The sequence below is a fragment of the Rhinolophus sinicus genome, linkage group LG14 (genome assembly GCF_036562045.2).
Source record: "Rhinolophus sinicus isolate RSC01 linkage group LG14, ASM3656204v1, whole genome shotgun sequence".
Taxonomy (NCBI): Eukaryota; Metazoa; Chordata; class Mammalia; order Chiroptera; family Rhinolophidae; genus Rhinolophus; species Rhinolophus sinicus.
In genome coordinates, this window is record NC_133763.1 from 46,775,027 (window position 1) to 46,802,630 (window position 27,604).

At 49.2% G+C, this 27,604-nt stretch overlaps 1 long non-coding RNA gene across 1 annotated transcript in view; it reads right to left on the reverse strand.

The window, feature by feature from the left end:
* Positions 1–1,714: 1,714 nt before the first annotated feature.
* LOC141568565 (uncharacterized) overlaps positions 1,715–27,604 on the reverse strand; it is a 39,180-nt gene continuing 13,290 nt past the window's right edge. The window contains exons 3-4 of the long non-coding RNA XR_012491720.1: positions 3,300–3,551; positions 1,715–2,913 (exon numbers count right to left, since the gene is read on the reverse strand). This is a non-coding gene — a long non-coding RNA (uncharacterized LOC141568565). The remainder of the gene's footprint in view (positions 2,914–3,299; positions 3,552–27,604) is intronic.

Consider the following 27,604-nt stretch of genomic DNA (forward strand, 5'->3'; position numbering starts at 1 on the left):
CCCCATAACCTACTCCAGGCCAGAGAAGCATCTTTTCCATCGAGACCGTCTCTCTTAGTAGCAGGTTTCTGAGATTCCACAGGGAGCTTTGCCGTGAGGCACCATCCTGCTGACCTCGCAGACCGGACTGCCCAAGGGACCCCTCCTGGAAGGAGCCCTGTCTCAGTCCAGGCCTGCACTCGCTTTATTTGGCAGCTTGCTAGGGCTCAGGGTGGGCAAACAGGGCAATTGATACTGAAGGCGAGGAGCGGGACAGAAAGGAAAGGAAGGAGAGGACAGAGGGAGGGAAAGGGCTTCAGAAGAGGTGGGGAAGGAAAGGGAAGTCAGGCAGCAGAAACAGAAGCCAAGTGTAGATGTCTAGTCTGCCTGCCCACATGGGGCCAGAGTCTAGGCCCCTGCCAGGTCTCTCTGGGGCCCAGGCTGGACATGAAAATAGGGAGGCCTGATTTGGGGCTGGAAACTCCAGAGGGGTGAGTCTCTAATGTAGTTAGAATAAAATTGGCAGGTCTGGCTCGAAAGCCAGGTCCAGACAGAGAGGGATAAGAGGCTCAAGCCAAGATTCAAAGTTACGGGGTCCAGACAATGAGAGCCTTTGTGTGGGAAGGTGTGCAGGGGGCGGGCGGAGGTTGAGATGGTGGTTAAGGAACAAGTCCAGGATGACCCTCCCTGAGAAACCATTCCTGTGGAAACGGGCGAGGCAGGGTTGTGCCCCGGGGGAAGCCAGCAGGTTCTCTCACTGTCCTTCTTCTGCGCCTGCCCTCCCTCCTTAGAATGGCCCCAGCTGAGTCCAGCACCAGAGCCAAGTTCTTTCGTCCCTGCACACTTCGGCCCTCTTCATCCGTTCTGCAGGATGTCACAGAGAGGCCCACTGTGGACTGTCCAATGCCTAGAGCTGGCTTGGAAGGCAGCCCTCCACCGTGGCCGGCCCCAAAGGGACATCTAGATCCATGCGTACATGGCCGCTCCACTAATCACTGTGTAGTATTTTAGATCCAGTTTTTATCTCATACCCACACACTCATTCAAACAGAAACACGTTCTGAAGTGATGGGAAAACAAAGAACAACAGAGAGCCAGAGTACCAGAGGCTGGTTATTTTAGTCTAAACCAATAGTCCGTGTTTATTCCACACAAGACACAGCCTGGTCTTGAGCAAAATGCCTAAGGTTGTCTTCAGCCTCTTGCCCTCCCATCCAACCTCAACACACAAACACACCCTGGGCAGCCCTCTCGCCCTACCTCCATGCTCTGCCCCAAACCCACACACTGCTCTGGCTGCCCAAGAGGCCTCCACCTTACACAGTTCTCCATGCTCCAGATTTTCCAACCCCCTACCCACTGCCACCAAAATTAACCCATGCCTCCCCTCCCCACTCCCAGCACACACAGCCAAATTGTGAGTCCTTCAGAAGAGAACAAAAATGAACTAACTGAGCAAGTACTATGTCCCATTAATAAGCACTTTACAAATGTGCCAGCATCGATCCTTATAACAACCCTTTGCAGTAGTTGTTGACACCACCATTTTGTAAATGAGAACCTGAAGCTCAGAGAGGTTACATAACGTGCCCAAGATCACACAGCAAAAAGGACCTGTGCTGATAACTCACAGATTTTTTTTTTTTTTTTTTCCATTGGGCTGCTCCAATTTTTAAAGGGTTTCTAAAGACTACACTAGTTAAATGGGGACGGACTTTGTGTGCCCAACACCTGGCTTAGTGCCTGGCAAGTAACAAGTGCCAAATAAGTGTTATCAAATAAATGAGTACATGAATGAATAAGAGAAGTGGGTATGAGCTTTGATGACCATAAATTAAAGGGTTGGTCTTCTCAGATAACATCGTTAAGTATTTGTATTCTGAAGACCGTGCTGAAGCAAGCCATGGTCCCATTTTAGTTGATGTCTTCCTTACCGGTTCTGGCAAAACGGGTGCTTGTTCAGAGACAAACAGGAGAGGAGAGCCCAGTGATTTCTCAGAAGGAACAGTTAGCGGGGCTGCCAGAGAAGAGACTGTGTTCCGCCATTTGAAGCAGGGCAGGGGGAAGAGGGAGTGGGCTGTTCCGTGTTTCTCTGTGTTTCTCAGGACCAAGAGTGAAACCACGGTGTGCTGATGTGTCGTCAGCCCATCCTGTTCTGTATCTCCATTCCACAAGCACTTTTTTGGACATCTCCCGCAAGTGAGGCACAACAGAAGCCCCCTAAAGAGGGAATCATGTTTTCATGCCTCTTTAAGAGAAAGAATATAGCATAGCTAGAGCTTCTTTTAGGGACTTGAAAAAAGGTCTCTCCTTGTAAGGGGTCCTGGAGCTAAAACTTGATTACTTTTTCGGTCAATCCACCTCTGGTGCGTCATCCTGTCTTTTCTGCCCACTCTCTCCTCCATTAGTAATCTTTTTCTCTATATTGTGACTTATGCTTCCCTTAAAAACGTTAGAAAATATGTATAAATATTCATATTCCCCCCTTTCTTAGATAAAAGATAAAATGCTACACTTCTTTTTCCCAACTTGTGTTAACATTATATCCTGGAGATTACTGCGTAGCAGTATATAGAATTGTTCCTTATTCCTTTTTACAGCGACATAATACTCCCTTATGTGCATATAACATAGTTTATTTAATCATTTCCCTGTCGATGGACATTTGATTACTTTTCAGTCTTTTACTCTCTAAATAGTGATTCAACAAATGGCCTCGATTATCTTCTTTTTATATTTGTGCCACCCTATCTTTGGGGTAGAGCCCTGTAAGTGGGATTATTGGACCAAAGGGTCAGTGCATATGTCATTTCGTTAGATACTGTGAACTTCTCTTCCTCAGGGGCTGCAGTTCAGGTTTCTCTCATACCAGCCTCTCCTCCCATCTTCTGCTTCCTCATCCACTGCCCAGAAGTGTGGCCCCGTGACTGCCCCCTGCGGAGAGAGCAACACAGGGTCACACACAAGGACCCTGACGTGGGGACACCCAGGGTGCAGGAGAGCGTCTAATCCCCACCGACCCAAGGCTGCCTGGGGTTAGCAGGGCTTTACGATCTAGCTCTGAGTCGGGAGATGGTAAAGCAATATTAATAACTGAAACGATAATATGTGACTGAGGAGAAAGGGTAAGGCTGGTAGCTGTACCACGCATGCCCTACATGCCCAAGGGAGGAGGGGAGACGCCAGGGCCAGAAGGGCCTCAGCCCTTCTCAGGGAGATGCTGCCATTCCTCTTAGGCTGTATGTTCACACTCACAAACAAAGCCAGTAAACTGGACAGCGGCTGCCCAGGACTTAGCTTATTTATAGCACAAACCTCACCTCTGTGGAAACTATGTGAAGAGAACAACCCAGCAGGCTGGACCGTGTGGCCATCTGCGACTCTTTCCACAACAATGCCTTCCAGCTGCCTGTCATTTGCCGGGCTCCTGTCATCACTGCTTGGACACTTGAGCTGATGGCATTCAGGGCACAGCTGGGGCAGGGCCAGTGGAATCCCAACCGTCTGTCATCTCATCCCTTCTCAGGAACAGACTGACGCCATGGCAGCCCTTGGAGGTCACCCTCCGTGCCCTTGGGAGGATAAAGAACAGTTCCATGACCAGAGTCTACACCTCCCGGGGGTGCAGATGGCTCTGGGGTATCCCCAGCAGGGACCTCTGTCCCCGCCAGCCTGCGACAACCTGAGGCGCTAATTTTTAAGGTTTGCAAAGCACAGGGCCACATCAGGGAGCAGCAAATTCCCATGCTGCACAGAAGGGCTCTGGTGAGCTCCATCAGAACAGGGCAAGTCACTCCAAAATATGTCTCCCACTTGGAAAACTCGGAAGACCCATTTTAGGCCCACCCCATGTCACTGGTCCTATAATTTTCAGGCCAATGCCAATGTTTTTAAATTATTAGGGTCACGCTCCATTGTTAAAAAAAAACAACATTGTTATGAGCAGTCTGGCCCCTTGCTCTGATCAGCCCACCTTCACTCAGACGGCCCGTAGTGCCTGCCTGCGCTCAGGCCCTTGCAATCGGTCTGAGGCTGTGAAGAAAAGACAACCAGTGGACCCCACCTTCCGGCCGGTCCTACTCTGCCTCCTAACTCCAGCTCATTGCAGAGGTGCTTGCGGTGCTTTGCCCACTGCCCAAGAGGCATCCATAAGCTAGGCTTGCCACTGACAAGAAAGGGTCTGAAGACACCATCCCTGCTCTGGAACATGGCTGACAAATGTGATTGTGGCCACAACCGAGGGAGGGAGAAGGGCATTGAAAGCCCCCCTTCCTTCAGGCGCAAGAGCCTTGGGAGAGACAGGCCTGGCTGGAGGATTTGAGTAGTTACAGTTGAGCTTGAAAGCCCAGGGAATAACACCTGTTCCTTTCAAGGCTGGGCCGCGGGGACAGAAGAGTGCAGCGTGAGAGCTGAGGTATTGATCTCAGGCGATCGATGCCTTGAGGCTGTCTGCCAAAAGCTCCGCTGACCCGTCCGTGAACCACGCCGGCCAGGAAGAACGAACTGCTTCGTGACTCTCAGCCCACTTGGTGTTTGCGCTCATCTCCTGGTTCTCAAATTCCTGACTTTGTGCCCAGGATCTGTTACCTGCTTCTGGCTTCTTCAATGTGGCAAATCCCCAAGTTCCAGCCTTTGGGGCTTCTGAAAAGATCTCAGCTTGACCTCCAGTCGTCCCCACTCCAGCCCCTCGCGACCCCTACAGCTCACCTCTCCCCGATGCCCCTCTCCAGAAAAGGGAGGCAGGAATCAGCTCTTGGATCTTTTGTAGGAGAGGTGCTAGAACAGTGGGTGCCCACCCTACAGGGTACAGGGGGACCACCAGCCCCTGCAGAGGCCGTGTGTAAAGAGATGGGCTTCCTGACCCATCCCCAGAGCAGAGTCCTGGACCTTCAGACCCCAAGAGGCTCTAAGATCAGGGCTAATGTGGACTCCTAGCTCTGACAGCATGGAAAACTCCCCGTGCCAGTGATGTCACCCTTTTGTGCCCCTCCCTTGCCTCTGCATGTAACCTCCCTTCCCTTCCAGGCCCCTCTCAGGAGAAAGTCTCCCTTTGGCCTCTTCGATCCTCAGCAGCCACCCTCCAGCTCTGCCTGTGTCTCCCCTTTCCTCAGGACAAGTGGTCACATTTCAGGGACTCAGGAACATCTAGGCCCAAACAGACCCAGGCAATCTGACCAGTTAGCCTCTGGGTGGCTGCCCTGGCCCAGGTTCCACTGATTGTCCACATGAATACATAAGCTCCAGCCAAGCCCTTCCTCCATCGTTACTAACGATCACTGACTGCAAGATCCAAGCTGGCTTCTCAGTCCCTAACTAAACCTCTGACTGTGGCCTGCTGGCGGAGAGGGCCAAAAGTAACTCAGAGCTACTATATATATATTCCAGACACTTAGTGCTTACTATGTGCCAAGCTCTGTTTTAAGCACTTGACAAATATTAGCGCTTTTCATTCTCATAACAACTCTATGAGGCAGACACTGTGGATATGCTTAGTTTGTAGAGGAGCACATTGGGTCACAGAGAGATTAAGTAAATTTCCCAAGGTCAACCAGTTGGTAAGTTGCAGAGTCAGGATTCAAACCCAGGAAGTTGAGCCCTAATCACCATGCAAAGTCGAACGGAAAGCACTCGTCATATAACAGGTGCTTGGCCAGTGGTACAAGAATTAGTATTATGACCTCCCCACAGCCACAACCCATCTCCCTTTTCACTCTGTCACACTGGACCGTGATAAAGAGGGCATCTGGTAAACTGCCAGTTCTACTCAAGTCGGGGATACAGAACTACACAAAGGAATTCCAAGAACGTGATCGCTGGCATTCCTATATCTTATATGAGCTCGTTTGTTTAAAGATCTAGAACAGATAGCAATTTCTAATTTTGCTGAGGCACAGCTCTGAGTCACATATGCTATTCAGGAGCTAGTACATACAGGGACACCGGTGAGGGAGCCAAGCCAGCTGCTTGCTACCTGCCTCACTTCACAGCCTTGTTCTCCTCTATTTGCCGTTGTTCACAGAGCCTCTTATGAGTGACAAAAATTCACGTTTCTCTATAAAAAAAGAAAAAGAAAAAAAAAAATGGACGTCATGAGAATGACAACTGCCGGTACCAATGAGGAAAAGCAAAGAGATTTTCAAAAAAGATCGTGATCCATGCCTCAAAATAGGAGCCAGCAACAAGTTGAGGAGAACATCAAGTTGGCAGCGACTCACATCTGTGCCATGAACAAGTCCACCAAAAGCTCTGCAAACGCCTCAGAACGAGCCGTTTGTGAATCTCTGCAGATATCTGTGTAGAACACTGTGTGAAAGCTGAAAAGGTGTTGCCCTGAGGTAGGAGGAAATTGTACAGGGAACAGGAGACCTGACAGCAATTATGTGCTGCGTCTGTGTAGTTTTGAGAATGTACCAAGATGTGGGGGGAGATGAGCTTCATAAATGCAAAGGATCTGCTCTACTTAAGGAGAGTGTTTGCTGGGTGTTTGGATGCAGGAATCCCTTTCTCTTTTTTTTTATTTCCAGAGAAGAGGGCAAGTGGGAGTATCTGGGACCAGAGGGTCCCAACGATGGAGCAACCTGGGCTGAAACTCCCCATATCCACTCCCCAGACACCACCAAAGGGCCAGCCTGACCCTCCTCCCCAGGACCCCACCTCCCCAAAGCAGCCAAGGCACCTGCTCCAACATTGTCAAGTTCAAATCTGACTGCTCTACACTTGGCCTCACATTTCTTGAATTCCTGGCCCTGCTTTATCCTCTGCCCTCCCATCTTCAGTATTTCTACAGGCATTTTCAACATAGAACAGGACTTATCAGAACAGCTTCTTACCAGGGTGGATAGCAAACTGGCTGCAGAGGCCACATTCACGGCGTTAAGAACAGACAGCAAGAGCAAAGGCCTCACTGGAAACAACCAGTGAACTATGTTATCCACAAATGGTCCCTTTGCCATGCTCATCAAGCTGAGAACACATATTCTGAAACTACTGACTAGCAGCCAATTAAGTTAAATATCTAATCAAAAGGGAACTGGAACTGTTTTAATAGCGAACACTGCTAACATTTGCCAGTCCAAGCATGGTATAATTGAGGGTTTTAATTGAATAGCAGCAACGAATAAAATATTTACAGGTCTCAGCAGAAATAAATGCATGGAGTCTCATTTTTAAGGAAAATGCGCATATGGTCATTCCAAATGGTTCCAAGTTAGAGAGTGTGCAGGGCAAGCAGGACTTGGGGTGGTGGGGGGCACCCCTTGTCAGGAAGGGGGAGAGGACTTCCTGGGTGCAGTCACTCCTAACAGAATAAGGAGAACGCCGTAAGTGGAATCTAAGGAAAGTTTCCAGATGAAACACAGGGCAACAAATTACCTTTTTCAGTCTAAGTATGTCCCAAATACTGCATGGGACATACTTATACTCAATTTTTATTTGTTCTTTATCTAAAATTCAAATGTAACTGGGCACCCTGTATTTTTATTTGCAACATCTGGCAACCCTAAATCCAAGATATGCAAGTAGCTCCCATGACCTGTGACAGCAGCAGGGTGGGCAGCAGAGGGCAATCCTGGACTGGCTGCAGTGCTGCGAGGGTGTCTGTTGTGTGAGACTCTGGGCCTCCATTCTTTCATCTGTGGAATGGGGAGGGTGACACTTACTGGGAAAAGGGATTGCTGTATCATTACTGAAGTCATCAAGCACCTAACTGTCACATTTTATGCACATGTACTCAGGACAGTCGACCTTCCACATCCACAGATGCAGAGCCCGCAGATATTGGGGGCCAACGAAGGAACTTGAGCGTCCTTGGATTTTGGTATCTGTGGGGTCTTGGAACCAATCCCCTCTGGATACCAAAAGATGAATGAATAAATACTAGCCGTTATTGATATGTAGAGGGCCTGTAGCCAGTGGGCAGCACACAGTAGGCCTTCAGTAGGAGTCAGTTCTTATCTCTAAAGGAAAGAGCTGTTAGGTATGAACAAGCACCCTTGATGAGTGCCTACTATATACCACGTACTTTGCAATCTGACTTCATGGAAGCCTCATAACAACCCTACTCAACAGGGAGCGTTATTGTCTTTTCATGGGTATGGAAAGTGAGGCTCAGAGAATTTAACAGTTTACCTAGTGTTACATGACCTGTTAGAAGCAGAGCTGGGGCCCAAACCTGCTGAACCCCACATGCTGTGCTCTAGTCATTGTTCACATCCTGCACCCCATCAATGGATTCCAGGCAGGCATAAACCTGCTAGAATGACAGATTAGCCTGTTTGCCACAGAACTGGCCTCTTCCTAGCCTCTTCACCTGAAGAATTTCCCTCTCCTATTATTGGGGGATTTCCTTGTCCTGTGGGAACATGCTATGGTCTTGTGAGGAAGTCAGTGGAAAAACGGACTTTGAAGTTTTGAAACTCACGTTACTGTCAACCTCACTGACGTGCCTTTGTTTGCTTTCAATGACAGATAACTGTAACATTCTTAAGTCAGAAAATACACAATCCCTTTGGGTGGCCAGAAGAAAGTGACATGATAACCATGGATTCTGGACCCGCTTCTCTCATGTCCCATTCTATCCTTATACACACCCTTCCCCATTTTTTAACAGAACCAGGAAGGTCTATTGCTCCTTTTGCCTTACAGGCTGGACTGGTGAAAAGAGAAAATAAAATGAGGGGCAGGCAGGCTGCCACGCTGAAAAAAAAAAAAAAGATCTTTTGGAGGGCGAGACTTAGAAGTCAGCATTGCTTTCAGCAATACAAGGGGTCCTAGTGGGGGTCCCACTCAGGTAGGAAGAAGAAGGAAGAATCCATCCCTCTGAGGGCAAGCATGCTATGGGGAGGACATGACTCAGTGTTACGTACTGTTTGCAGAATTGAAGGCAAGGGACATTTTTTTGCAGGATTGGAGGCAGGAAGACTTGGGGGGAAGACGCAGAAGCAAGTGTCCCATCAACCATGCCAAGAATGGGAAGTCGAGACATAAAGCTGACACAGGCCACAGAAGAGAGACATTTCCATCAATCATATTTAAAATCTGTCTCCCTCCACTGACTTGGGTTAGTTGTCTAAAATGTCCACATGTGGAGACATGTGATGGCAATGTCTTCGGCATATGCTTTCCCAGTCAGACTTCAGCTTCCACTTCACTCATTTTTTATTGATCACGACACCCTAGCTCTTTGGGATTAGTCCCTCATTCCACTTAATTTTGTATTGTAACGTTGGGCCAGGCAGACGAAGAACCTTCACTCCTTGCCCCTTGCGACAAGTTCTTTGAAAACTACTTGACTGACCTACTCAGCTCTTTACTGAACCTTACCCTCTTTCATTTTCTCTGTCTCGCTCTAATCTCTTTCCCTTTCACTTTCCTTTTACTTGGTCAGCAAAACTTGTCTTTCCTGGAGCAATCTCAGCCCTTCCATTCTGAGTGTTCTCAGAATTGGTTCCACATCCTTCTCCCCCAGGGACATCCCTCTTCCTAGCACCTGCCCTCAGGCCCACTGAGATCAGTGAAAATCCTGGAAACAGCCCCCCCTCCCCGGACCCACCCCCTCCCGTCTGGGCCCCATTCTTCAGGCACAAGTACAGGCCAGCCCCTCTCCTGTACTCAGGGATCCGGAACCTGGTGGTTTGAATGCTAAGTTTGTGTCTGAATGTCAGTAGAGAGCTGTTTACCCATCTGCAGGCCCAAGGGGGCTTATTTGCACAGAGCTCTTACCTAGGTAGTTCCAAGCCCCAGGGGCCTCAAGAAAGCCTCCTAGGCCTCCCAGGGAGGATGCAATTAGGGAGCTATGGAGAACCATTGCTGCCAACATCAGTGTTCAGCTTCCAAAAACAAGCCTTCTGACTGAGACCCAGCCTTTTCCTTGTTTATGTCAGAGGGTTCTTGAGTCTGAGATTTCCTGGTGGAGCTATAGCCTTCACGGCACAACTATTTGCATCATGTGTTTACATGTGAGGCAGGTTCTGAGGCGTCCTCTTAGGCCATGTGACTGAGCTCCCAGCTCAGGGCCAGAGGTGAAGAGAGGCACAAATTGGCACCGGGATGTCTGGGGCTTACAAGACGCTCCTTTCTTTTAACCGGTGGTCTGTAGCTTCGGGGGCTGCCCCCAGGGTGCATGACGAAAGCTCAGCTCCCTTCATACCTGTTTCATATCTGGTTTCATTTTAAAGGGATTCCAAAGCCTTAGCAATTTGATACCTGGTTGAGTACACGGCTGTTCTTTTGCAAAGGTTGGAGGAAGGAAGTATGGTTCTGTTTTTGTTTCTATGTTGGGGTAACTGGTCTACTTCACGATCCCAAAGTGTGGCTGATAGGAAAGGGAGAACTGCCTAGCACACAACATTGCTCTGTGTTCTGGTTTGAGAGTGGTGGCAGGTACTGTTCATGAATATTAAATACATACTATTCAAGTTTTTTTCATAAACAAGTAATGATGGTGGTGGTGGTAGAGATGGTGGGAATGAGGTTGGTGGTAGAGGAAGAAGAGAAAGATGAGGAGGAGAAGGAAAGAGATGGGGAAATAGTAGAGGGAAGCGTACGTTTCCATCACTATTGCTCTTGGTTCCGAGACCTCCTCTGGGCTCGAAAGATTGCCCAAATAGCATCCCCTTCCACTAACTGCCCCATTAACTCTGATTTCAGTAGCAATCAAAACATCAAGATTTTGTGGACAATGGCAGGGTCTGACATGAGACAAATACAGGAATTCCTCACAGAGCTTCTTCAAGCCTGACTTTCCTCATTTCACATGGGTGTGACACCTGCCTGACAAAGCAGATTAAATAAGACAGGCCCTGGCACATAGTCAGTTCTCAATAAATGTCACTTTCTTTGGTGCTGACACCAATTCCAGGATGGGGTCCAAGGCCAGATAATGATGTTCAAAGCAGTTTTATGCTAACTCTCTGCATCTCCTCATCTTAGACCTCAGCCAGAACCAGTAGGCACTTCCTGTCCTAAACATTTTTCATGAGCTACATTTTCATTTATTAAGAATCTTGATTCCGGTGACTTAGGATAACAAAGCATCAGACATCAAAACAACCGTTGGAAAAAAAACGAGAGAGAAAGAATTTAACCACTCCATTGGTTGTTTTTTTCAAATGCTGCCCAAATGTTTTTTTCCACTGAATGGACTGATATTTTGGTTGACTTAACAGTGTGAAATGATTCTATAACATTTTTTTTTTCACACTGTCAGGATGTTTTCCTTGATGTCTGGCCCGAGTTCTCTTTGCTTACGTCCTTCCATTACTCCTACTTAGGCCTTCTGCTACCTGAATAAAACATCGAGATTCCACCATTTAAATTAGTTCCTTTCAAATATTTATAAACTGTAGTCATGTTTTTTATATAGTCAATCCTATATATTTAGTGTTCCTGTATAAACAAGTCCTATTTTCCCGAAATCATTTATTTCTCCTCCTGAAATCTTTCCCAGGTTGCTTTTGCCTGGGAATCCATCTATTTATTCATTCAAGGAGATGCCTCTAAGTGGACGGTCATCAAACAGACTCTAAAAAGTAGTTGTTGTGGAACCTAGGGGATGTCTTAAAAGTGCAGACTCCCTGAACTCATTGCCAGAGATTCTGATGCCTGGTTCTGGGGCCCCAGAATGTGCATTTTAACAACCCACATCCACACATACACCACCCCTACATAATTCTGATGTGGGCTCCCTGTAGACCACATTTGGTAGCACAGTGGCACATAACAGGTGGTATGGCCAAGTGGAATACAAGCTGTGAGGGTCCTGCTTTCTCATTTGCCATCACATTCAGGCTTATCTTCCTGAGATTGCACCCAGGTCACCTTGCTCAGAGATTGGGTATTCCCAACCTGTCAGTCAATGGCTCACATTGTCTTGGTTTATGATCGCAGATGGCCAAGCATTATCTGTTAGAGACAGATTCTGCCAGTTTAACTTCTAGAAGGCTTTCCCATTTCCCTGCTCTTCAGGTTCCAGGCTGAGGGGTAGGGGGTTGTGGAGGGCTAATTTCATTGCTATCCCCATGTTCCTAAAAATCTAGCAATTTTGCATCCTCGATGAATGCTATTCATATCTCTTTTGATGTAAGACTATAACTTCCGTTAATAATAATTCTTTGTGTTTGTACAGCATGTCGTGGGTCACAAAATACCTTCACTTCTGTGTTTTCATTGGGTCTGCACAGCAGCGCTGATGAAGTGAGTAAGCCAGCCATCCACTGTACAGATGAGGAAAGGCTCAGAGAGACTAAGTAACGGATCCAGGGATGGATACAAAGTAAACAGAGTGCCCCTGACTCAAAACGATGGATTCTTTCACCACCTCTGCTTTAGGTCACGCTTTTCCAGGCTGTTGTATTATCAAACCTCTAGTCTTTGAACATTACTCATTAATAAATAATATGTTTGTTTCATGTAACAGAAGGAATCTGTTACTCAGCATAGCTATTTGAAATAGGTAGGGAATGTTCAAGTAGCATTTCTAACCGACCCTTTAATCATTGCATTGGTGTTGTCCACAATTGTATAATAGTTCTTAATTCCTCTACATTTTATTTTGAAAGCTAAACATAAAAGACAGGGCCAATGTGTCACATTGTAAAGAATACACCTGCTAACCTCCAGGGTCCAGCCCACAAGTAATGATTTGCCATATGGACCCCACTGGCAGAAGAGGAAAGAAGAGAAGGCTACCAGTTCTCAGATAAGGCCTAGGCCATGGGTCTAGTTTTCCCAAGCTACTACTAGTCAATGGATCACAATTAATTGAAAGTATTTATTGGACACTGGCTATCTCCAAAGTCCACACGTTAGATAATATTAAAAGAATATAAAAGGAATATAAGAGAATCCAGGTGCTAAGTGACTTGTGAGTTCTTAGACTTGTTGCTCTTCCATCCATCCATCCATCCATTTATCCATCCATTTATCCATCCATTTATCCATCCATCCATCCATCCATCCATCCATCCATCCATCCATCCATTTATCCATCCATCCATCCATCCATCCATCCATCCATCCATCCATCCATCCATCCATCCATTTATCCATCCATCCATCCATCCATTTATTCATTCATCCATTCATGGAATAAAGGGATTTTATTGAGCACTTACTGTGAACCACACACTGGACTGGGCATTGGGGCCACAACAGTGGACAAGACTGACTTCCCCGGCATCATTACACAGAGTCGTGGGGGGAGGGGGTGCACACAAGGGCCCTGCCAGGACAGGCAGTGTGAGCAATGCAGTGAGAGGGAAGGGCAGGGGGTTATGCCAGCACTTACAAGGGGCAGCCCGCCAGCCAGACGCAGGCCTCCCTGTCAAGAAGCTGCACTTACAGAGTAGGCGCTTCTCCTTGCATGGACCGTGGATGTATTTGGAGTGCCTACAGGGTGCATGCTGAGGGCCAGGCCCTCCTACCCCTTGGTACACTGAGGCCAGGAGGAGTCACTGCTTTGCACTTATAGTTCCCTCTGCCTGCAATATTTTCCTCCCCTCCTCCATTAGCCAAATTCCAGTGCCCACACGACGACCCCTCACTGTATTGGGGGCGTGTTAGATATTTCACCTCTGTGAGCTGCACCATCCTCTACCACGGTCTTTCCTACCCTCACTGTCCCTCACGTGTCTCCCCCCTCAAGCCGTGGGCACTTCCAGGTCAGGGCCCATGCAATTTATCTCTGTAGTCCTTGTACCAAGTAAATGCCTACCACATAATAGAAGCTTGGTAAATGTTTGCTGAGCGCACAAATGAATGAATGCCTCTAACCAATATCTGGTTGATAGGAGGTAGGAAGGTGAACATATCTACAAAGGAAACCATTTGCAAACAACTGGGCACATGCCCATATTTCAATGTATAAAATCAGGCGGCACCCCTACCCCCCCGTTTACGTACAGCGCCCCTCCTCTACCCAGCACACATATGGCTGAGGGTCTCACACTGCCCCCTCACCAGGCATGAAACGTGGGTACATGCTGTGCATGTTTAACCTTCTCTAATGGGAAAAGTATCAGAGAGTTCTCTTGATATTGGAATCACTAATGGTGCTATTCCACCCCAGTGAAGACTAAATCATTTTGGAGATACGATGGGTAGAAAGACAGATTGAGTAGGAAAACCCAACAGGGCTGGATTAGAGGGGGGTGAGGGGGCCCAGTTAAACAAATGCAGGGTCAGATTCTGCCTTTAGTTACATTGTGTTTAGCTTGTTCTTCATAGATTCACATTGATTTTGCTTTTTTAAATGCTGCATTAATGCAGCAGTTGCTCTCCTTGGTATTTACCCAAAGGAGTTGAAAACTTATGTCCACACAAAAACCTTTACACAAGTGTTGACAGCAGCTTGATTCACTGGCAAAACCTGGACTCAATCAAAGTACCAAGATGTCGTTGGTACCAAGTAAATGAATGGATAAACGAACTGTGGTCCATCCAGTGGAAAAGTATTCAGCACTAAAAAGAAATGAGCTATGAAGCCGTGAAAAGACATGAAGGAAACTTAAATGAATATGAAGTGAAAGAAGCTAATTGGAAAAGGCTACATACTTGATGATTCTAACTATATGGCATTCTGGGAAAGGCAAAACCATGGAGACAGCGAAAGATAAGTGGTTGCCAGGGGTTAGGGAAGAGGGAGAGATGGGTAGACAGAGCACAGAAGATTTTTAGGGCAGTGAGAGGTGAATTCTATTTGCTTTTATAATGATGGATACATGTCATTATACATTTGTCAAAACTCATAGAGTATATAACACCTAGTGTGAACCGTAATATAAACTGTGGATCTTGGATGACAGTGATGTGTCAATGTAAGTTCATCAACTGTAACAAATGAGCCACTCAGGTGGGGACATTGATAATGGGGAAGGCTGTGCGTGTGTGAGGCAGGGGTATATGGAAAAATCTCTGTACCTTCTGCTCAGTTTTGCTGTGAACACAAAACTGCTCTAAAAAATAAAGTCTATTAAAAAAATACATTAGGATGTCAATTATTTTGATCACTGAGGCTTTTTTTTTTGCTCCCCCTTAAGTCTTGTGCCTCCTCCCACCGCCAGAGGCCCCGTGGGGTCTGTCTCCCAGCACGTGCGTTTCAGGGGCCACTCATACTCCCTGTGCAGGAGCTGGCCATCGGCCGTCACCTGGGCTTGCCTGCCAGTCTGTAAGGCTCGCCGCCCTGCTTTCCTGGTGTCTGCCTTTCCAGCGCCTTTCCCACCCCTCCAGCAGGCTGAGTGTCCTGCTGTTGCTCCCACAGATGCTTTTCTCCGAGCTCTCTTTCACCTTGACAGCACCTCAGCCCCACCTCCACACATGGGCTGTGTGTTCTTTGTAATCCACTCTATCTGCCTCCCCGCGCCCTTCTACGCACAACGGACTTGCTCTATAACAGAAGAAGCTTTTGAACGCCTGTCATGAAATCTTGTCATCTGGGCAGGAAAGGAAGACTCCCTGACTGAGTCATCAAGACCGCTCCCTCCATGGAAAAAGACTCCAAATCCTCGACAGATCTGTTTTCTGTTTCCCTCCCTCAAAAGTGTCCTCGCAGCCCCGCAAAGCAGTGGAAGAGGGAGAATGTGGGCTGTCTGCCCTGGCTGACCGCAGGGGTCAGATCGGCCCATGTCTCATGGCTTCCCACCCACCATGTGCTGGGCACAATCTCAAATCCACGATTTCTGATGATTCGCACACGTCTCTGTGCTGCTCTCCCATGACGGGTGGGGAAACAGAGACACTGACATGAAGTCACATCAATCAATCGCGTAACCAATCAGGGACAAAACAGAGATCTAAACCTAAGTTATTTTTTATTCTCAGTCCTGTGTTCATTGCATTATTCCACGAACTCTCCCCTTGGGCCAATATTGCTATCGCTAAGGAGCAAACTATTAGGCTTAAAAAATGCAAGATCCTCTTTAGGTCCCCACGGACATATGCAACCACTGATAGAAAATCCTCTCCCACTTTTTCCCCTCGAGTCTGGGTTGATTCAGTTCTCCAGTTCCACTGGAGAGCCTGATACAGACTTCTCCTTGCAACACTGCTGAAGGATGAAACGCCCCGCGGCTGTCTCTCAGGGAGACTGCTGTGCCCTTCTGAACACAGGCGCAACACCAGTGAGTAGAGGTTTGCCTTGGATTTCGTGACTGAACATCCTCAGAAGCCGGGGACACTCCTTTTCGACTCCAGCATGAAGCCTTTGTGGTCCCTGAGCTTGCAGGAGGGCAGAGTCCTGCAGAGAGGACATTGTTTTCTTGCCTTTGTGGATAGCATGAGATCAGCTAAATGATAGTGGCAGATCTCCAAAACCAAGCCAAAGAGCCACTGGGGGTACAGTAAGTTGTAGAAGCTATCTGTAGTCCAACCCACAGAAGTTGTGCCTTTTCTGGGAAATTGAAATACGGGATGCTTGAGTGCCTAATGGGTTTTGAGGCCCCAGTAAGTGTGTGTGGGGGTCGGTGCCAGGAGCAAACAAATCACTGCGACCAAAAGCCACCTCAATCCATATCTGAGGTCCCCACTGAAAGTAACTGGAAAGACCCCCTGGTGTGCCCACCTTAAAGCCTTGGGGGTGGGTGGCCAGGGGAACGCCCATCCTCAGTGCTCTCCAGGGCACAGCATGACAACACGGCTTTTGCCAATCATTGATCTAGGCGCTTTGACCTACATACGTCACCTCAGAGAACACCACCACATCACCAGTGGGGCCGGCATCCCCGGACCCCTATATCAAAGATGGAGAAAGTGAGACTCCGAGAAGTGAAGAACAGGCATCTGTGAAGATGTACGGCAAAAGCCACACTCAGTTTCATCTGACTGCAAAGCATGGGCTCTTAAGTACCCCACTCTGTTGGCATCAGAGGCCTTGGGCACCAGTTACGCCAAGCATGCTTAGCTAGAAGTCACTTCTTCTTCATTCATTCAACACTCACCACTGTTTAGCGAGCGTCTCCACTGGGCCAGGCCTTCCGCTAGGCACTGAGGCTTCACTGATGGGAGAGACACAGACATGCCCTCATGGAACTCGGAATCCAATGGGTGAGAGCCAGGGTCTCCACTTAAAGCTGGGCAGGGTGGGCCCTGCACAAAGTCTCCCGGCCAAGGGGGTACCAGAAGCCAGTTCACATTTCACTACGTACCCACAGAGCTACAACCCCCAGAGGAAGCAATTAAAAAATCTTTTTCTAAGTATGATATGGGCTCTGTGGAAGTACCCACCTCCCTTACTTGTTTCAAGCCAGTGTTGCTCTGAACGATCTCCGTGACAACCTGCGGTGCCCAGGGAATTTGAGTCTGTACCAGGGTGCATTCTGGGCAGCAAGGAAGTCAGTAGCAAATCCAAGAAAGTATAGCCCGGTCCACTTGACTCCAGTCAATGAGGTCCACACCCACTTTCAGGGAATCCTGGCCAATAACTGTGATTCCATCTTATCCCTCCCACCCACCCCCCAAAAGTGCCTGGATGTGTAAAACTTCCAGCAATTCCCAAAGATAGTAAGTACCCCCATCTCCACAGAAGGCCGAGCCCTTGCTTGGGCCTGGACCTGCAGGCCTTCTGCCCCCAGGGGACTGTAAGGGAGGCTTCTTACAGAGAACAAGTGCAAAGTCAAGGTGACATCCAGCCCAAAGGCCCAGTCATTAGAAGGAGAGTGCCCCTGTTAACAAAAGCAGAGACAGAAGAAGTCTTTGGGAAGGGGGATTAGTTCTGGGTGTGTCAAGTTCAAAGTTATAACCATACAGTGGCTTACATTCATGGAAACTTTGTATATGAGGCACTGGGTATAATTCTTACCAAAAAACCCCCAGAAAAACAAAAAACACCCAATATAGATGAGGAAACTGATACCCAAAGAAACCAAACGATTTGGCCAAGGTCACATAGCTGGGAAATGGCAGAGCTAGAAAGTGCTGAACACAGGTCCAATGGACTCAAAAGACATGTGATTAACTCGTGTGCTAGCTTCAAAGGAGAGATCCTCAGCCCTGAGATAAAGACAAAGGAAGTGAGGTAAAGGGGATACGGCCAAGAAGCAGTGAGGCAGACGGACAGAAAGGAGAGAGAAGCAAAGGCAGCAGAGGGCAGGCCCTCATACCTTCTCAGAGGTGCCAAACACAGTGGCAATCGGCTATAAATGGAGTTAATGGGGCTCAGCATCTAAACCAGAAAATGTCCAGGCCGGAAAGGACCTTTGTGCTCTCATCAAGCCCCTCCTTTTATAAGCGGGGACACAGAAGCCCTGAGACATCTAGTGGTTTCCTCAAGGATTCCCCAGGCTGCTCTGGAAGCAGGGCCATGGCCAGGCCCTGGGGATCCTGGCTCTCAGGGCTAGTCATTCCACCACCCCTGCCTCCCTGAGACAAGTATCCCCAGTGACCACGGTGCTATAAACAGCTGTGGTCACCCACCATGCAGTTATTTAGAACTCGCCACCCTGGCAACCATCTTCGTTGTGTGGCTTGAAGAAAACACTGCCTGGTCATGTGAGGTTCAGAGAACTGGAAAATTCCAAGTAAGGGAACAACACCCCCTCCAGGTATCCTTCTTCACCAGCCCTGCCTTCGGTCTCCCGGCCCTTTTGTCCCACCACTGGTTAATATTTCACCCTGGTGAGACTTTAGGGAACAAAGAACACGAAGCTGGCCTTGAGGGGCCAAAGGTAGGCAGCCAATGGCGCCTGACGCAGCTCATAAATAAGAACGAGTGTACTTTGGATAAGAACCCGGGGCCTCCCGCAGAACAGCTGGGACTGTGGGTAGGGAAGTAGCTATTGCGTCTGCCCGCGTTGCCTCCACGTGCCTCATTCATGAGCAAGGAGTGGCCAAGGGCAAAGAATTGCTTCTCCAGGCCAGCTGAGGGAACCTGGGGGCCAGGAATGGCCTTTCCCAGGGGGTCTCGTTCCCCCCGGCAGGGAGGGCTTCGATCAAGAGAGTGCATTTGCAATATCAGCCTCAGGCTTCTCCCCATTGGAGCGGGGCCTTCTTGGACCCTTTTTAATTTCCTCCATTGTCCAGGCTCCTGGGAAAACACAGGAGACAATCCCCAGCCCCTCCTGGCCCCTCAGGAAAGCCAAGACCCCGCTGGTGGCTTAGGCTGCCCTCTAACACCTTGAGTTTCCCAGGTGAGAAAGCGGATCAGAGCACCGTGGGAGGGCAGCTGCCAGCTGTCACCTGTGTCCCAGGCTCCAATTGCTCTCTGGCCATCGCATCACAAACTTACATGCCGTGGACCAAAGGGCTGAGGTTGTGTGTGAGCTGAGGAGTGGGTGATGTGTCCCCATGATTAGACCCGGCCACCCTGCGAGATATCACCCATCAGTCCTCTTCCCTGCTATACAACTAAGCATAGTTCTGACTTGCTCCTGAGGTGAGAATATGCCAGAAGTAGGGTTCATTCTGGTCCAAAGTAGCCCCAGGAGGTCCAGCCCAGGCCCGGGCACCTCTCCCCTAAGGAACCCTGAGAGGGGGCCCCCAGAGCCCAGCAGGAGAGCCAGCTCCACTCCACAGCGGCCCTGATAGTTCACATCCATCTTGGGCCCATCAGAACAACTCCGGCTCTGCAACGAAACCAAAGCGGCACTTGGAGTCCATCAGCCTCCAAGCATTAGGGCCACAGTAGGTCTTCCTTCCCGCTGGTTACCCCCTTCCCTCCGCAGTATTCCTCTCCCCTGCTTTCACAAACTAGGGGAACCTTGGGGGCTCCGTATGCCATGCTGCTGGGGCTGCAGTCAAAGGGGGGGCTCTGTCACCTAGGACATACTCAGGTGTGTTTGGGTGTCCATCCACCCATGAATGGCTCAGCCCCCCAGAGGGACCACAGCTTCTCAAAGGAATGTGCTGTGCCTTTATCGTGAGTTTGCACACAGCAGCTCACAGCTGGCACACAAAGAAGGCCGTCTATGCCCTAACACTTGAGGACATCGCCGGCTCTTATTTTCTCCTTGCGGGCAGGGCCTTCTCATCTCTGCTTCTCTGCAGGGCCTCGTGCCAGCTCTGACACAGGAGAGCTGCCTGATCGATGCTGTTGATTTGACTTGTTCGACCTGAGGACTCCACTTTGTAAATGATTCAGTGTGATGACATAATGGACACAGAGAAGACCATCTGATGCATTTGAAACGTACACTAATGGACATACGACGGCAGATGCTGTGGATACATAGACTGGCACAAATTCCACCTTCGAGAAATTAATACCTTTTAGAGAAACTGTACTTTTGACTACTCGTCGTGAGCAAAGGTGATTCGTGCATAGACGACATGGCCGTTAAGCCGTCTTCCCAGTGGAAGGGATGTACCTCCTGCTAAATCCTTCCTTCCTTCCACATTTATGCCCCCCCCCCCCCCCGCAGGCTCCACCGTCTTGTGGTGCTGAAGGCGCGTGATAATGAACTCATTACACGGGGGACCGGTGCTGCTTTCGAAGGACGGCCTCCACTCTGTGAGTGAGGTGGGAATGGAGGAACTCCTTGTGGGGTCAGGACGGGAGGATGACGTTACGGAAGGCCTCCCAGGGGAGGGGACATTTGGAGGATGGACAGATGCTGATGGACAATAGAGTATTCCAGGCCAGAGGACGTTCACGAAGGCCTCGAAACCCAGCAGCACTTTGGGACCATTCTCCCCTGCTGCTACTACGGGTGACGGCTGATGATGGCAGACCAAGCTCAGAGGACACCTTTGGCTGGGAATAGGGCGTTTGCTTCTCTCTCACACGTCAGCCTGTCTCTGGAAATCGCTGCCTGGATTCACTTCCCCTATTAGTCCCAGAGTCCAGATGTGGCTGAGCAGGCTTTCCAATGTGCCAGGCAGAACGTGTCGCTGGAAAGCTGGACCCACAGCACGAAAAAGGACGCCCTCGGGAGCCAGGCAAGAGGCCAGGCCTGACCCTACCCCGAGGACTGACCAGCTAAGTTCAGGCTGACCCTCTCTAGCTCTTTCCCCATCCTGTGACTAAGAACCTTATCGTAATAGAAGCTGTAAAAATGCCAAACTCTAACCTTATTAAAGTCACGCTGTTCTGGTTTTGGCAGCCCGAATAGAATTTTACAACTCAGCCTCTACAACTCGAGTCCTTGAATAGCCCCAGGTCTGTCAGGGTCTGTGATGGGTGACGAATGCCCACCCACATTCCCGCCCCCCTCACCCATCCCCTACCAGGCTCACTGTGCCCTTCCATAAGGGCCTCCTGTTTGGTGACGAATGGAAACTGAGAAATTTCCACTATTCTGGACCCTGGGAAGAATATATGAGTGTACCCTACAGCACTCAACAGCTGACATGGTACTTTCCTCTGGATTAATGAAGCGCAGTGGAATTTTTAGCTGTGGTTGTAATGATTAAATGTCAAACAATATCATAGGAGAGGCGGGCAGGAAAGTGATATGGAAGCGAGCACAGGAGGGGGTAAGAGGAAAGGTGAGGAAGGGAAGAGAGGATGCAAAGCCAGAGAAGGAAATGAGAAGAAAAAGGAACAGAGAGAAAGGGAAGGACAGAGAGAAAGTGTGGGGAAGTTGGGTCGAGGCAGTTCCTAAGGAGAGGATTGCGGGGAGCAGATATTAGCCTAAGGTCCTGCCTATATTATGTTACTGGAGGTCATCTGTTATGTTATTGAGGGTCACAGGCCCCTAAAAATGGAGGAAAGGCATGGGCTTTCTCCCCAGAAAAACACGCACAAAGAGAAATTTTGTATCCAGTGTCAGGCAGTTCGCTGAGCACCTAAGACCTTCATTTAAAAAATATAAAAATAAACCCTGTGTTCCGCTGATAGCGTTTCAGCAGCTGGGGCTGTGTCTCCTCTGTCAGCACCCCTCCACAATGTGAAGCCTTCCAGAAACAGGTGTGGGAAGGCGACTATGGCGTCAGCTGTGTGCTGAACCTCCGCTTTGTCCTTCCAGAGTGCAACGCTCTTTTTCCTCCCTCAGCTCCACCCCCGATGCAGCTTCCCAGGGGACCATGCCCGCTGGGTCCCCTCGCTCATGGTGCCCTCTCCAAGCCATCCAGATGCCCGTGCAAGAAGCGCGATCCACTCTGTACAGAAACATACTCTGGGTCCTTAAGACAAACACAGACCAACACACAGATGGACCAAGGGATGGTGGCCAAACCGCCATTTACAATGCAAACGAAGCTTTCGCTTCTCCTGCCAATCATTTATATCAGGTGGTGCCATAATGATTTCATATTCTGCATAATTTTAGCCCTACGCCAATGCCATTGCCTGTATTGAAATCCCCTGTCAGTGTCAACAAGGCTTTGAATTTTCTTTCCTGTTTCTTGACCTACACCTGTAAACAATGTCACCGGCAGGGTGACTCCAGTTTACAGAACCCCATGAGCCAGTCTGTGGACCTTCACACATTATAGTTGCTTCCCCAACAGCAGCGGGGACAGTTGGGGGGGGGGTCTATCTTCCCCATAAAGGTCACCTGACCTCTGTGACTCGAAAACGGTCCAAAGCTCAACAACAGACACTGGTTGACAGGCTCAGCAGAGGAAGGAATTAGCTAATTCATAAATTTTCTTCCTGATTATGTTTTTTAACATTTTACAGGGATTCCTCCGAGATATTGCGGGTTTAGTTCCAGACCACCCCAAATAGAACAATAAAGCGAGTCGTCATCTTTTTGCTGGTAGACACAACATCTGAGAAGTGCAATAAAGTGAAGCACAATAAAACGAGGTCTGTCTATATTCTGAGAAAATTATAAATTCAAAGAAAGATGCAAAGAAAAAAAAAACAAAACACACACACAAGGATCAAAATAGCCAAAAGGTGGAGGCAACCCGACTGTCCACTTATAAACGAATGCATAAACAAAACGCGGCACACACATAAAATAGAATATTATTCATCCTTGAAAAGGAAGCGAACTCGGGGGTGGCCGGATGACTCAGTTGGTTAGAGCACGAGCTCTGAACAACAGGGTTGCCGGATCAATTCCCACATGGGCCAGTGAACTGCGCCCTCCACAGCTAGATGGAAGGACAATGCCTTGACTTGGAGCTGATGGGCCCTGGAGAAACACATTGTTCCCCAATAAAAATTAAAAAAAAAAAAAAAAAAAGTTATGTTTAAAAAAAAAAAAAAAAGGAAGGGAACTCAAATACAGGCTACAACATGGACGAGCCTTGCACACATTATGCTGAGTGAAGTAAGCCAGACACAAAGGAGGAAGCATTGACTCCACTTACATGAGGTACCTGGAGTAGGCAACTCACAGAGACACCAAGTCGAAGGGTGGTTGGCAGGGGCTGTGGCGCTGGGGGATGGGCAGTTGCTTAACGGGCATGGAGTTTCTGTATGGAAAGATGAAAAAGTTCTGGAGGTGGGCAGAATGTGAATATACTTAATGACACCAAGCTACACGACTATATAAATTATATCAAAATAGTCTAAATTATAAATTTCGTTATGTTTATTTTATATCCCCCCAAAATGGAGGAGTCCCACGCACGCTTCCCCCAGCCTTTCCAATGGTAACACCCTGCCTAGCTACACCCCACAATTAGAACCAGGACATTCACACGAGTGCAATCAACAGCAAAGTCAGACTTCACCAGTTTTACAAGCATTTGTGTGTGTGTGTCTGTGTGTGTGTGGGTCTATGCAATTTTATCTTCTGTGTAGCACTGTACGGCCACCAGTGCATTCAAGACGTATAACTGCCACCGTCACCGCAAGGCACCGTGATGCTGTCCCTTGATCGCCACATCCAGTCCCTCCCCACCCACTCCTACCTCCTGGCGACCACTAACCTGTTCATCTCCATAATTCGGGCATTTCAAGAATGTCACGTAAACGAAACCATACAGTATGTAACCTTTTGAGACCGGCTTTTGTCACTCAGCTTAATTGCTTGGAGATCCACCCAAGTTGTTGCATGTGGTGATAATTGGCTCTTTGTTATTACTGAACAGTAATGCATCATACAGATGCAAACTTCTGATTGTCTTTTTATACCTAAAGTTAACTAATTCCTTATTTAATCTCTGTCCACATTAAGAGCCTTGGGAAGGGGACTTGATTCCCAGGTGGCCCCTACAGGAGCGGCTCACCAGCATATCCCAGGATTCTGTCTGAGCCACAGACTGTGTTTCCTTAAAGAGGTCCTGCAGGGCACGCTGCCTGGCCTGATGACCTTCGTCTGCGGGGACCCCAGGGAACAGGCAGGATGACACAGCATCTCCAGTCAATGGAGATGGCACAGCCTCGACACCCCTCCTTTCCCGCCATAAGTAAGTGTTAGGACTGCTGCCTGGATGGCTTCACGGAAACAGGCAGCTGTGGCTCCTCTAAGAAGGAAGGTGAACTCCCAGAACCATTGTTTAAAAACCCGACATTGTTTCTGATTCTCAGAAGGGAGTTTTTACCTTTCCACCACGCACTGCAGCCTCTAGCTGTTTGCTGGACCATCAAACCCCATCCAACATGAACTGCCAGCCCCTGGGCCTAGCTCCACCCCAGTGACAGGTGCTGGTGTCATTGAACCCGAGGGACCAGCTCAAGGGCATCACGAAAGATCACCATAGGTGCTGAGCACGATGTCATTTCATTAGAAAACCCTGCCACCTTGGCTCCTTGACAACAGGTGGGAACCAGGTACGTCAGGGAGAAACATTAAAATAGTCTCTCTTTCCTCACTTCCAGCTCCAGCTGCCCATCCCCCGCTCCCTTCACACCCACACACCTTCTGGAACTCTGCGGAACTCTGTGTTCTGGGTAGGGTGGGGTGCTTACCGAAAAGCAATTGCAAGTGGCAGGGGAGGTGAAAGGGCGCGCTGGGTGGGGTGGTGCTTGAGGTGAGCCGTCCAGGGAGCTCTTCAGGTACAAACATGAAAGAGCAGGATTAAAGCTGCCCAGGGGAAAAAAAAATGAAAAAAGCCAGACACAGGTGCCATGGGTCCTTTCCCTCCATTTTCCCCTCCTTCCATCCACACCCTCACAACCCAGCCTTGGACTCCTTGCCATGGCAACCTGGAAAGTTTGCACTTCTAGACGATAGATGGGGGCAAAGAACAACCATGACTCAACATCCCTGAAACTGTCTTGAGGCCCCAGAACCTGGGACTGTCCCCAGCAGCTTGGCTTCTTCCTCTGAGAAGGACCTGGGGAATGTGGCTGGAGCTAGCCCGGAAAGGAAGTGGCCATACACCCAGGCTCTTCGAAAAGAACAAATGCTATTTAAACCCAAACAATTGATCCACCCCCTGGATCTGAAAGTGGCTGCTTCAAAAATGCACAAGGCACTCCACTTTTCATGGCTCAGTGACGGGTTGGTGAGCCGCTGGGACCAGCCTCTGTGCATGCCTGCCCTCCAGGTGTCCCTGTAGCTTATAGTGAGGGTCACCTGCTATGGCCTCTGTGGAAGTTAAGATTCCTTTAGCCCTGGAGACGAGGGGCAGGCCCTTCTTTGACATTAATAAAGACTCTCACCTTTCCCTCAAAGCTTTGGTGATTTGGAAATATCCTGTCTTAATAACCAGAGTTGCCGTCCATTCTATCTAGGATTTGGGTTTACTGGCAAACTCCATGTCACAAACTCAGTGTTTCTTCAATAAGCTCCAATCAAGCATTTACCATTACCTGGTGGCTGAAAACAGCCTTTGTTCTTTAAGGTGAACGATTACACCTATTAGTAACAACCGGCAAGTCCGACAAGTTTCTGTTGAGACCGTGGGGTTCATGCAGGCTCCAGCAATGGCAAGTGTTGGCTGGAGACCGGAGTCAGCAGGATTTCACCTACATGGTCAATTTTTATCTAGAACGGGGCTATGCCCGCATTAATCTGTCACTAGTGGAATGTAAATATGAACCCGCTGAGCACGATAGATTTTGACAGGAGGAGTGATGGCTTATGCAGAAAATCTGAGACACAAAGCGCACCAGAAATGTGTATTTCTAAGCATCAATAACGCGTTCCTAACCAGATGACAGGAAAAGAGCTAACACCCTGCCACACCTAGGCCTGCTCTCCAGTTTGAGTGCTGGGAAAAGCAGCATGAGATAAGTTTGGGACAGTCAATAAGGACCAGTTGGTACAGAACCTGGGGGCTACAGTGCGAGGTTTGCTGTTTATCCCCATGTCCAGAGCAGGGAAGAATCATTTGCAAATTTCTTACGTTGGTTTAAACAAAGCTTTCTGCTCTGATTGAAGCCCTAGTGCAGGTCAGTGATTGCTGAGCTCAACTCCCCTGAGCTAGGCAGCTGGAGTGGAAGGGAACCATCTAGAAGATTCAACAGGGCCGCAGCGGATAAGCCTCCTCACAGGGGGGCTTGAGTTACAGGAGAAGGGACGCACTGGTCCCTGCTTGGAGCTGAGGGGACAGCTGAGAGCTCCAGGGCACCTCGCGCTCCTGTGGACAACATTCTTCCTGTTCCTCCATTTCTAGGTGGCTGAAGAGCCTCTGACCTGTTTCACCCCTCCCCTGGCCTGCCCTCCTCACCCCTGCCACCCTCCCCGCAAGCGGCCCCACCCTCCCCTGGAACACAGAGTTCTCGGCCCCTGGACTCTGGGAGGGCCCTGGCCCTCGGGCAGGACGTGCTGTGGCAGGTGGGGTGTGGGACAGAAGGAGAGGGAGGTCAAAGATGGAAAGCGAGAGGGGAGAACAAGGGGAGCCTGACGTTTCCCCCTCACACATTCCAGCCCTTACCTCTGATAAAAAGCAAAGGGACAGGTTTTAAAATGAAATGAAATGAAATCCTGTCTGAGGGATTTGGTCCCTTGGAGTCCCATCTGACTCCTGCTTGGGCCCTTCTCCTTGTAGGGCCACCTGCAGCAGCAACCAACACAAAAGTGCCTACTGTGTGCCAGGCAGGCACTCTGCAAGAACTGGGACCAGGAGTTAAGGTGGCAAACTGTCATATGTGCCTGGGACGCGGGGAGAGGGGTTCCCAGGACACAGGACTTTCAGTGCTGAAACCAGGACAGTCCCCAGGCAAACTGTTGGTCACCCTAGTAGGAGTTGACCATCCAGTAGCCAACAATCAAGGTCAGTGGCAGCAGTGTGGCTGGTGGGTAGCGGCAGGCAGCAATCAAGTGTCCCCTTTAGGACAGGAAACACCATTCTTGGCACTCAGCTCCCTTCTTCAAAGGAGCCCGGTGCCTGCTTCCATGCCACCCCCACTAGGCCTAAACCCTGAGGATGGGCAAGCAGCGGGGTGGAGACTGACCCATCTCTGTTGTTGGCTAAGGTGGCTCTCATGATACCAAGCTGTGGGAGCCTGTCCACGGCTCTGTCGGCCAAGGTCAGCTAAGGACAGGCTGATTAGCTTGCCCCTCTGGGCCTTTCTCTTCGTGACACAGCCTCTGGCGCAGAACAAAGCCTCCCCATTTGGCTTAGGCACGGAGCGTTGAACGCGAGGGTGCTGCCACCTGCTGGCCGCAGGGGCGGTTTTCAGGCGGTGAACCTAAGCCTTGGAGGGAGGGTGCCTGGTGAGCCCCTGGGCGACTGAGCTCTCAGGCCATAGCACAGCCTCCCAGATGTCCCAGGCCAGACCTCTAGGGAGAAATGTCTGGACACTCCCTCAGTGGTATACCTGTACGAGCACAGGAAGATCTGCAGCGCCTGTACTCTCTCAGTCCAGCCATGGGTTCCTAGAATTCCCAGCTAGCATGGGTTCTCTTTT